A 12,996-nucleotide genomic window follows, 5' to 3' on the forward strand; every position below is an offset into this window, starting at 1 on the left:
TGAAATTCAAAATTTCAGGGACAGTTTGTGATGATGTCATGTGAGCCTGCTTTTCAAAGAAAAAAGTTTTGAGATTTTACTAGATGTGTGCAAAACCCTAAACGTGTGTAAATTAACTGTTTCAACCCTAATCATAGTGATATGTTGAGTTGTGCTCGTGAAAAGATCCATTTGGTTAGTGGGAAATGAAAAGTTTACCTGAAAATTCCCTTTATTCGTGGAAAGAAAGGTTAGTGACCATGCCATAGGTCATACTGACATATAATGCTAAGCCGTAGTTTATGGAGAAGTCTGAATGAATGTGAGTAAAGTGTTGGGCTCACACGCCTCCCCTCCTGTCTCCTTATCTAGCACGGCAGAGCTTAGTTTCGTTTTTGTAGAAACCTGGCCTGGTTTTACATTTGAACCAAAGACCCTGGTTTAAAACCAAATCTGATTCCATTAACCATCGGTCATGAAGCTGGCTTGTTAAACAAAGCAGCTTTGTTTTTGTTTTTAAAATAACAGCATCCCTAATTCAAACACAGCACTTGTGATTTAACAGAATATCTTATAAAGGTGGGGGGGGAACTCCCACCAAAATTCCAAAATACAAATATTGCTATATAATAAATACAGAATATTTTGTAATGCAAACTCTCTAGGCATATAGGAAAATATAGCCTCCCTTATTATCTTATTTCAGTTATTCTTTCCTGTGTGAAGAAAGCATGACCTCTCTAGCTATAGGAGTATTAGCCACCTCTGTTGGACATCATGAAAGGGTTTCCTTAAGTCGATATTGTGTCAGATACGCTTACCTTCTTCACCTTGCTCTCTTAGTTGTGCTTTGCAACTTTTGTCTTGAGTCAAGTGCGATAAGTATTGGAGAACTGGCAGTTCTTGTTTGTGTTCCAGGCCAAATATCAAGCTTTTCCGATATAGTGAATTTTGAACGATTTGTTTACTTTTTTTTGAGCAAGCTATGCTCTCAGTTTGCTTTGTTGATAATAGCTATAACATTTCCTAATGAAAGCAGACTAGCAGACAAAACCTTAGGATTGCCAGGCCTATCATTTGGACTCATCTGTCAGGAAGAAAATCCACTTACATTCAAGTTGTTTGTGTTGCATGCACAACAGGGGAAAAAAAATCCGGTGATGGAGATCTCTGACCCCCTTTTTTGTGATTATATTCCATTGTCTGCCTCCTCTTATGTCAGAAAATCTTGTTGATAATGAACCTAAACCTATCTCTCTGCAATTTAAACCCATTTACCTTTCGGTCTGTCCTCAGTGATTATGACAACTAATAACGTTTTCCTGTTTTTTTTACTAAAAGGGTTCTTAATAAATACTGACTGCAGTAAAAAATAAATTGCAGATAAATGGCTGCAACTTTTTGCAGAAAAAGAAAAGAAAAACCTGCTATGGTATATTTTGTCAACCCTTAACATGTGCTTGTACCATGTTCCATATCTGATTCTGCATTGGAGAAGGTGTCTGTTTGTCTAACCAATGGAGGACTAAAGGGCATAGTTAGCATTAGTTACCGCAAGTCTGCTTTGCCCGGAAATCTCTATACGTTAGAGGGGTTGTGCTTCAGAATACCAGTTGCTGGAAACTGCACTCGGGTCCTGCTAGTGGGCTTCTCCTAAGCATCTAATTAGCCATTGTGAGAACAGGATGCTGTACTTCATGGACCACTTTCTGATCAGGCAGGATCTTCTTCTGTCCTTATTAATGATTTGTAATGTGTATTGCTTTTATAACCATTTCTGTGTATGTAAACCTTGGGGAACTGTAACAATAACGCAATTGGAGAATTCGTCTTGGCCAATGAAGCTGATTCATCAACAAAAACAATACACAATTGGTTTTCTCAGAAAAATAAGTGGAGTTAAAAACAACATCAGGCTTTATAACTGCTGCTGACTTTCGCTCCACCTGATTGTTATTGGCTTGTGGGGCATTGTGCACTGTGATTTGGGTGACTCATTGGAATGGGTGGTAGCCATAGGGGTGATTCTCCCTGTCTTGTTTTTAACTACTTCTCTGCTACCTCACATTCTTTTACTACCTTCATCCCTTGGCCCAACTGTACAGTAGCATCAATGGTGGAGCTGGGAAGGGTCAGCAGAGGACCAGGCTGAATGTGCAGTTAGTTGGGGTGAGGGCAGTGTGTAAAGGTGGCTCTGGCCTCGACTACAGTTCTTTCCTATTTTGTGGGGGAAATCTGGTTGCATGCTAAAAAAAAAAGGGTGCTTACCGTCATTAGGGTGTCTGTTGCAATTATGGCAAAAGAAGTGTGTATTTTGGCTTCCTATTAGTTCAGTTCGGAACTTTTTTTAAAAATGTATTTTTATTTGATCAGTTTTAAAGGTAGCTTTTCAAGCATTCTTTTTCTTAGGAAAAATTGCAGCAGATTTCTCTTTTCTAAGTAATTATCTAAATGCTTGATATCACGTGGGGCACAGATTTCTTACAGGAAGTAGCTGTGAATATATATTGTACTGTTTTGAACAATTATACGTAGCATTTATCTTATTTTTTAAATAGGTTGGTTTATTGTCAAGTGGGTGCCACCCATTGCTTCAAGTCATTTTTACACTAGGCGATAAAACAACAATCCTGTGGTTATCATGATGTCAGATTATGATACAGTTTCCAGTGCACATAGTTTGGCATGAGAGAATCTAGCTTGTTTGGCGTAGCCAAGATCTCTCAAACTAAAAGTGATGTTCAACTAATAGGAGTCTTTATTTTCATTAGCAGTTTGGACGGGGGAATAGGAGAGCAAGTGCTCCAGGTGTGGTCCTCTCTTGGGTCTACTAATGTAATGTTTACACTTCTAAAGCCGATTGCCTACAGCACTTCCTATGTGTTGCTTGTGTTGGCTTCAAAGCTTATTTTCCTAATTTCTCTATTGGTTTTGGCCTCCCATCATTCATGGCTTGGAAAAATCCACGGTTTGCTGCATGCCTGTATTACCCGATGTAGCGTGCTTGAGGAAAAATTGGCTCTGTGTTTAAAACGAGGACATTTTAAACCTTTGTCCTTTTAAAGACAAAGGAACTTGCCATTGAGAGGTCTCGTCTTCATTGTCTGCTCCCACACCCCTCTGGCATGCTTTGTAATGTTGGGTTTATTTATTTTTGAATGGTAAAATGGAGCTAATAGATGCCTCTCTTTAAGTATCTTCAGAATATATTTTTTAAAGATTGTAAATTGTATTCAGCACTTCAAACAGAGATCACTGAAATGAAAAATATTAAATGTAAATACATAATGTGTTTGAAATAGCCACAGTTATATTGTTATCCCCATGAGCATTTGCATTTCTGCGCCCATAACACTTTCACAATAGTTTATCTGAATATTTTTAGATTCATCATTACCATTATGTGAACAGTTGTGATACGGTTTCAAATTAGCTTTAAGTGAATGGTGATTATAATATATATTTATTGAGTCAAAGAGAATGGGAAGGGACACAGATTTTTGGAATGTAATTTTAATAGAATAAAAACAGGCTAACAGAACAAATGATGCAAAATTCAGGAAGTGTCATTTAATAATAATATATTAGGATTTATGTACAAAGACTTCACACCATCACAGTAATTCATTCTTAACATTCCTGTGTGGTTGGGTGGGTGTGGTGGAGACATAAGAGTATAGCCTGTTACATTTACTGAAATATCATGTAAGCCTGTTCATAGTCTCTATCTCTATTGGCCAACCTGCCTGCATCTCTAAGCAGCGGTGGAGCGAGCCGATCGGGAACCTGGGGCGGTGCCCTGCACCCAGGGGTGGAGCCAGCCAGGGCAGGACGCTCTGCGGGACATCCAAGGAGTCTGCCTATCTCCCCCCACTCAGCTGCCCTACAGCTGAGGGGGAGGTGGTGGGTGGACCATTTGGGGCAGCGTGGAGCATGCGGGCACTCAAGCCACCACATCACTCCCAGGAGAGACGTGGTTTGGGTGCGCTGCAGGCCCCGTGGTGAGTGCCGTCCGGCATTTTGTCACCCCCCTGGTGATACCCAGGGTGGCCCACACCCACTGTACCCCCTTTCCTCTGCCCCTGTCTCTAAGGGTATGGTTGCAAGCAGCTATCATTTCTGGTCTGCTCATTCCACCCAAGACACCAAATGTGCATTGGCCAGTACAAACCTAGAGGAGTTCTGCCCTTAATCCTTTGAACTGTTCCTAAAAAAGGATATGCCATTTTATTTCTCAGCCAGATCAAATATTAGAAGCTAGAAGGGGTAAGGACTGTCCAAAGGAACCAGATATTTCTCAGGAGGGTCAAAAGTGTGACTCACCTATGGTATTCTATTCAGTTTATGGATGAAGTGAGATGTTAATCAAGGATTTCCCACTTACACTTTTACACCACTTTAGTTAATAAGCTTTGTGTTGCATTTGATAATTAGTGTATTCAAAGCAGAGGTCTGTAAATTTTTATTCAAGTTAGAGAAAATGCACAGGACACTAGGCTCTCAAGCTGTACCTGGTAGTTCCCCTTCTTTGCATGTTACAAAGGTACGGTTTAATCCAGGGGTGGGCAACCAGTGACTATTATGATTTTGTATTTCTGCTTCCATTATTTGGAGCCATCATGAGAAATAGTTAGGGAAGACAGGAGTTGTAGTCTAACAACATCTGAAGGAACACAATTTCCCAATCTCTAATTTAAGGGGTCCTAAGGTTTGGGCCTGGCACCTCTACAACCCTTGTCTCTGTTGCCCAAGATTTATCTTTCATGAATTTTTTTGCCACTGTTAAACTGAAAACTCTATAAACACATTGCTTTGATTGTGTAATGCAATGGCTGTCTTGCATGCATCAGTTTTCTATGGTGCTATCACTAACTGCAATGTTTACATTATGGTTCTCTTGGGATGAGAGAAAGGTGAGTATTGAGCTCTAGTCTTTGCCACGAGTGTGGCTAAAGGTTCCATTCTTCATCAGTTCCACTGATGGCTTACATCTTATCACTCTATAAAACCATACAATAAAATGTTAAGTAACTAAAACAGCAACCAAACTACAGCAAAAAAATATAATAATGAGAATACAGCAGACCGCCACTAGCTGAGCTGTTCACATGTTCAGTGGTTGAGCATTTTTTACTGCAGAGTCTCTTGAACCTTGAAACACATCAGAGATAAGGACCAGTTATCTCATCACATGCTGTCGCCTAAGCAGGCCATTTTGTGTTGGGAGAAATAGTTGGCTCCTCATAATCTCTAGGTGCACATACTGTTTTCAGATCTCTAGTATGTTTGCTTCATTTGGCCAGGATACTTTCCTTGCCCGAGGACTGGAGCATGGGTAAAGGATTTTTTTTTTTTAAAAAAAAACCTTTTGTTTGGTCTGGACAGTTGACCCCATGTGATGTCATACTGTAAAGTGTTTTTGAAGCTTTCAGTTATTTTTTTTTTGAAGCTTTCAAAAATGTGGCGCCTGGTTTGAAAGAAAGGGAAGTCTTAAGAGTCCTTTGGCTCATGGAACTAGCTCTGTGGCATTTTGGATCCTGGTTGCTAAGGAAGTGAGTTTTGTATACGAGTTTTCATATGCATATTTGTAGGTAGGGGGGTTGCAATTCTGAAGATGAATCTTTCCTTTGATTCTGCTGCAGGAGCTGGATGGGACATTATTGTTAGAGTACTCCTCTGCTCCCTGCAACGATTCCTAAAGCTCTTGCACACTTCATCAGTATTATTGTAGTTCTTTGGCTGCAGGATATTTGGCAGCTGTTGCACCCCACTGGCAAATCCTATTCATACTTCTTTTCTATTCACCATTGCCATTGGAGAATTGATTTCTCCCTCCTCTGCTCTAACCTTTCCCAATTCATTTTGGATTGTTCAATGTGAAACATTTTAATTTCATATCATACAGCCATTCAGCTTGCAGTCTTTTTCCTTTCCTTTTTTTTTTAACTTGTCACTAGGGTAACAGCATAGCATGCTTCCTAAGCAATCAAGTTTTTATTTCACATGCTTAATGTTGCATTAAGCGTTAGCATTTTTGTTTAACCCCCTTAAATACTTTAAACGGTGGGTATGTTTTGCAAACTAATGTAATTTCAGTACCACGACTTTTCAAAAATGTTACCTTTTAAAATGTCAGAAGGTGAAGAGATTCATCAGCAAAATCAGAAATCGTCAACATGAATAATATTCTTTCTGTAAAATAAACAATAACTTCTAGATAGTGTATTTTGCATTTCGTGTTTAAAATGAACAGTGCAATCCTATACATGTCTGCTCATACACAAGCACCACTAGTGGACTTAAAGGTAAAGGTACCCCTGCCCGTACGGGCCAGTCTTGTCAGACTCTAGGGTTGTGCGCTCATCTCACTCTAGAGGCCGGGAGCCGGCGCCGTCCGCAGACACTTCCGGGTCACATGGCCAGTGTGACATTGCTGCTCTGGCGAGCCTGCACCAGAGCAGCACACGGAACGCCATTTACCTTCCCACTATAAAGTGGTACCTATTTATCTACTTGCACTTTAGGGGTGCTTTCGAACTGCTAGGTGGGCAGGAGCTGGGACCGAAGACGGGAGCTCACCCCGCCACGGGGATTCGAACCGCTGACCATACGATCTCCTAGGCACTGTGGTTTTACCCACAGCGCCACCCGCATCCCTGTGGACTTACTCACAAGTAAATGTGTATAGAAATGTAGCCTAAATTTGTTTAGATGAGCCACATAGACATCAGTGCAGACTAATGTTGAGTATGTAGCTTAGAAATCTGAAACAAAAAATACATCAGCTCAATAGCTGTAAAAATGTCATCCGTTCACATTTATTATATTTGTAAAAATAAGTTTTATAATTCACAGATGTTCAACTTCTTCCTTCCACTTTACCACAATCACTCCTAGTTTCCCTTAAAAATACATATTTCAAAATGGTCTTTTTGTGTAGAAATGTTAAAGTTACTGCTTTATGTCTTGCAGGCAAGACTATAATATTTCTTTTTTGCTAATCTGGGTAAAATAATGTTGCTACAATGAAAGAAAACTATAGCGTTGTTCACAAAGTTTGAACTTGTAACATTGTTAAGCTAATGCTTTTGAAAAAACCTTCTGCCATGAAAAATGATATATCTGATATTGCAGTGCTAGTTTGCTTTAAATACTTGCTCTTTTTCTGTATTAATTTAAGAGAATAATTGTCTTTCGATGATCCAGTTGCTTTATTGATACAGCCGAATGCATTTACTGGCTTTGTTTAAATAATTTTCTACACACTATTCTGTCAATAATAGGCTTCAAAGGCCGTTTCTTCTGTTAATTTCCAAGCTCTCTTTCATTTGCTCCTAGTTTAAGTTAAAGTGAAAGCTACTTTAGGCGATTCTCTGCCAAAATGTGGTTTGGCAAGGGTTTATGACTGAATTTGGCCCACAAGAGTCAAACATATGGTAACAGTTAATTTACTGGTACGCCTATCCTCCTGAGAACTCCTCCCGAGAGCATACTACATTTTTATCTAACCTGTTCTAACTGAACAAGCTATTGGTCTGAAAGGTGATATGCCAGTATAGAAAGAGACCTTTAGGTAAAACTTACGTTCAGGACAGTCGTCCATATTAATTAAAGAGGCACATGACTAAATTCATGCACACCCCTTAAAAACAAACAAACCAAGGCAGGTCATCCCGGTGTTATTACCTATCGCCTGGAGACTTTGCAAACGTAATTTCAGCTTTAAGCGTAAAACTAAATACAGAGCTAAGCAAGCACCCCTCTATATGTGTGTTTCTCTGTAAATGCTTACACACAGAGATACTTTCTGTCAAGGATGATCTCAAGTCAGCTGTTGTTCTGCCAGTTACTTTCTGCAGGTGCCTGTGGTCACATATACTGCTTTTCAGACTGAAACTGTCTCCTGAAGCAGTTCAGCTCAGTTACAGTTTTGTACGTGGCAGGTACTTTACGCATATGAAAGTAAGACCTAAGCTTACCAACGAAAAGAAAGACACAAAAGAAAGTCACATAAGGGAAGGGAAAGGAAGGGAAGGGAAGGGGGAAGATAAATTTGAGAATGCCAGAATGGAGTGCTGAGTTTTTAGCAAGAACTTGCATCCAGTTGGGGATGTGCTGATCTCGTTGGTGTTCCTTGGTTTTCCTTGTTGAGAATGCATTTCAGAATCATTTCAGAAGCTCTCTTTCTAGAACTGATATTACTGAGCATGCATCTGTTGGTATGGCAAGCCTACGTGTGATAAAATGGGGTGTAATTAGTGATCCAGTCCCCCCTCATTAAGGTAATGCTGCGGGTAGCCCTTGTTTCTTTTCGTCTACTTTAGTTGTGTATCAGTCCAAGCTAGCTTGTGTGTGTGAAGGGGATGCAGTCCTGACTTTTTGACCCATAGCCTTTAAAGCACATTTTAGCCTCATCCAGATGCATTGAAAATGTCCTCTGCACCACAGTGCCTCTTATTAATCAATCTCTGGCATCCTGCTTTTTCTCCTACTCGTTGGTTTCTTGTCTATTTTTTAAAAAGTAATGTTTATTTCTGTCAGCCATATTTTTTTAAAAATATATATATATATATATATATATATATATATATATATATATATGCAGGTTTTGGTGTCTTCGGGTGTCTTCCCGTGTAAGAGTTGGGGTGTCTAGGCGACGTTTCGACGAGGTCTCACTCGTCATCTTCAGGCTGGTGCTTTCGGCTTCTTGTTACTGGAACAGAGCAGGATCTCAGTGTTTGAGTTCCTATAAATACTGTTGAGGGGGTGTGGTGTATAGCCTCTAACGTTCTGGGCAGAGAGGAAGTTCCCAGGTTAGTGTGCCTTTTCTTCTTTTGTTCCTTAATTACTTGAGGGATATCTTGAGTGATTTCTTGAGTGATATTCTGAGTACCACTTAGGTGGGTCATTAGGTGTGGATTAGTTGCTAAAGCTTTCGTGTCTTGACCTCTTGAGCTTGTGAAGAGTTTTTCTGAGAAGATGGCTGTACTGCACTTAGTTGTGCTCTGGCTTGGCTTCGTGTATAGGGGCGAGCTGTGGTTTTGTGCCCTGTGCCAGCCAGATCTGTGTAGGGATTGCAGGGGGGTGCAGCATCCGGAGGTGCCACTATGGTTTGGTTACTGGATGGTGTCTGTAATTTATCTGTGGAGAGGGTCTGGGTTTGGGTCTGGTGTGGTTGATTGGTGATGGCGTTCTGTGTGCCTCTGGTTCTGGTGTCGGTTTTTGTGGGGAGGGCTAATTTCCAGATGTCTGGCAGGCAGGACGTGTCGTCACGCTTGTTCATGTTGTGAGGGTGTTTCTCTATCTCGATGGCTTCCATGATTATTCTCTTGTGGTGATGTTCCATGTTAAAGAGCAATTTGGAATCTGCAAAATTAATTTCGTGTCCTGTTTCTTTCATGTGTTGGAAAAGAGAGGAAGTTTTTTCTTCTTTTTTGACGGCATTCTTGTGTTCTGCGATACGTGCATTTATTCGTCTGTTTGTTTGTCCAATGTACGTGGCTGGGCAGACTTTGCAGGGTATTTCATAGACCCCTTGGTTTTCCAACTGGATTTTATCTTTGGGGTTTCTGAGGATATTGGCTATTTTTTGGTTGGTGCAAAAGGCTGTTTTGATATTGTGTTTATGGAGGATTTTGCTAATTTTATCTGTAGTGCCCTTGATATAAGGAAGGAGGGCCATGCCATTGTTTTCTTCTGTGTCTTGGTTTTTGGGGGGTCTTTCTTTTTGGATTAGCTTCGTAACCCTGTTTTGCTGGTATCCATTGGCGATTAACACATTTGAGAGATTCTGTAACTCAGTTGTCAAGTGGTCTTTGTCAGCCAGGCGTTTGGTTCTGGAGATGAGAGTCTTGGCTACGGAGTTTATTTGTGCAGGGTGGTGGTGTGATTGTGCATGTAAGTAGCGGTTGGTGTGTGTTTTTTTCCGGTAGATAGTGTGTCCTAGGGAGCCATCAGGTTTTTTGTAGATTAGGACGTCAAGGAAGGGAAGTTGGTTGTTGGCTTCTATTTCCATAGTGAATTGTATTTTGGGGTGTAGGCTGTTGAGATGTGTGAGGAAGCTATCTAGTTTTTCTTTCCCGTGTGGCCAAATTACAAAGGTGTCGTCAACATATCTGAGCCAAAGTTTGGGTTTGTGTTCTGACTTGTCTAAAGCATTGGTTTCAAAGTGTTCCATGTACAAATTTGCGATGACAGGTGAGAGGGGTGATCCCATAGGTGCTCCTTCTATCTGTTTGTATCTTTGTCCATTGTGGATGAAGTACGTGTTGGTTAGGCAGTGGTTGGTCAGGTCCAGGATGTATTCGGGGGGATTGTATTTGTTTTGAATGGCTGTCAAGGCTTCATTAATGGGCACTTGTGTGAAGAGAGATACAACATCGAAGCTCACAAGTAGGTCATCGGGATGTAGGTTTTGTTTCTTTATTGTTTCTATGAACTGGAAGGAGTTTGTAACGTGTGAAGCGATGGATTCTGCATAGGGCTGAAGTTGCTTAGCGAGAAATTTAGCGAGATTTTGTAGAGGTGAGCCTATGGAGCTGACTATTGGTCTGAGTGGTGTTCCTTCTTTGTGTATCTTGGGGAGACCGTAGAGTTTGGGGCATCTGGATGATTTTTCTCTGGGGATGATTCTTAGCTGGATTTCTTCACTGATAGGAGAGGCTTTTATTTTGGATTTGGTGGTTTTTTCCAGATAGGTGGTGGGATCTGTTTTTATAGGTTGGTAGGTAGGGTCTTGGAGTAGATTTGATAGTTTTGCTTGGTAGTCCGATGTGTTCATCACAACAGTGGCATTACCTTTGTCTGCTGGGAGAATTATTATGTTGTTGTCTTTCCTCAGGTTGGTGAGTGCTTTCTGTTCTTCTTTGTGTAAATTGCTTCTGGGTGGTTTGCTGGAGCAGAGGATGTTGGTGACTTCAAGTCTGATTTTATTGGCTTCATCTGGGTTGATTTTGGTTAGGCTAGCTTCGACTCCGCATATGATGTTTTCCGTGGGGATGCGTCTCGGGGCGACTGCAAAGTTGAAACCTTTGGAGAGTACTTTGGTTTCAGTTGAGGTGAGGATCCTGTCTGATATGTTATGTACTGTTTGTTTCATGGGTTGTTGTGGAGGGTGGCTGGGCTTCTGGCGTTTCTCTAGTTTGTGGAGTTTGTTGGTGTGTCTGTCTGTCTTATGTGAGGTCTCAGTTTCAGCTCTCCAGACGGCTAGTTGTTTGCATTTGTCCCAGAGTGCAGGGTGGATTTTGTTACAGAGTTTGAGGTGAAGAGTGAGCAGATCTTTGTTGGTTTGGTTTAGTAGGTATCTTTTCTTATGTATTTCGTTTCTGATTAGGGATAGTTCAGTTCGTTTCAGGATCCTTTCGGTAGCTGGGGTTTTAGAGTGGAATTTAAGTTGGAAGCATGTGGGATAAACTCCGTAGCCAAGACTCTCATCTCCAGAACCAAACGCCTGGCTGACAAAGACCACTTGACAACTGAGTTACAGAATCTCTCAAATGTGTTAATCGCCAATGGATACCAGCAAAACAGGGTTACGAAGCTAATCCAAAAAGAAACACCCCTCAAAAACCAAGACACAGAAGAAAACAATGGCATGGCCCTCCTTCCTTATATCAAGGGCACTACAGATAAAATTAGCAAAATCCTCCATAAACACAATATCAAAACAGCCTTTTGCACCAACCAAAAAATAGCCAATATCCTCAGAAACCCCAAAGATAAAATCCAGTTGGAAAACCAAGGGGTCTATGAAATACCCTGCAAAGTCTGCCCAGCCACGTACATTGGACAAACAAACAGACGAATAAATGCACGTATCGCAGAACACAAGAATGCCGTCAAAAAAGAAGAAAAAACTTCCTCTCTTTTCCAACACATGAAAGAAACAGGACACGAAATTAATTTTGCAGATTCCAAATTGCTCTTTAACATGGAACATCACCACAAGAGAATAATCATGGAAGCCATCGAGATAGAGAAACACCCTCACAACATGAACAAGCGTGACGACACGTCCCGCCTGCCAGACATCTGGAAATTAGCCCTCCCCACAAAAACCGACACCAGAACCAGAGGCACACAGAACGCCATCACCAATCAACCACACCAGACCCAAACCCAGACCCTCTCCACAGATAAATTACAGACACCATCCAGTAACCAAACCATAGTGGCACCTCCGGATGCTGCACCCCCCTGCAATCCCTACACAGATCTGGCTGGCACAGGGCACAAAACCACAGCTCGCCCCTATACACGAAGCCAAGCCAGAGCACAACTAAGTGCAGTACAGCCATCTTCTCAGAAAAACTCTTCACAAGCTCAAGAGGTCAAGACACGAAAGCTTTAGCAACTAATCCACACCTAATGACCCACCTAAGTGGTACTCAGAATATCACTCAAGAAATCACTCAAGATATCCCTCAAGTAATTAAGGAACAAAAGAAGAAAAGGCACACTAACCTGGGAACTTCCTCTCTGCCCAGAACGTTGGAGGCTATACACCACACCCCCTCAACAGTATTTATAGGAACTCAAACACTGAGATCCTGCTCTGTTCCAGTAACAAGAAGCCGAAAGCACCAGCCTGAAGATGACGAGTGAGACCTCGTCGAAACGTCGCCTAGACACCCCAACTCTTACACGGGAAGACACCCGAAGACACCAAAACCTGCATTCCTGTACCCGTGAAAATCTACGAAAGCATATATATATATATATATATATATATATTTCTTGTCCCAGCACAAAGCCAAAATGGACCCTCAGGGTGGTTCACGAAATTAAATAATAACAAAACAATTAAAATCAAATTTAAAGCAGTTTTATAATATTAATAAATCCTTAGCAATTAATTTAAAATACTAACTTGATCCTGGACTACCATTGAGGAAGTCATTCATCAGTGCGAGCCTGGGCTCTTTTGGAGGGACTTAAATGGGTCTAATTACACATGCTGAGTATAGCTAATGTTGTATTGGGGTGTTCATTTTTTTAAAAAAACAACAACAACCAAAA

General features: G+C 41.1%; 1 protein-coding gene across 1 annotated transcript in view; it reads left to right on the forward strand.

Annotated features, from left to right (window-relative positions):
* PCCA (propionyl-CoA carboxylase subunit alpha) overlaps window positions 1-12,996 on the forward strand; it is a 230,486-nt gene that overhangs the window by 124,712 nt on the left and 92,778 nt on the right. The gene's annotated exons all lie outside the window — the stretch shown is intronic.

This window comes from Podarcis liolepis, assembly GCF_965112155.1.
Source record: "Podarcis liolepis genome assembly, chromosome: 4".
Lineage (NCBI taxonomy): Eukaryota > Metazoa > Chordata > Lepidosauria > Squamata > Lacertidae > Podarcis > Podarcis liolepis.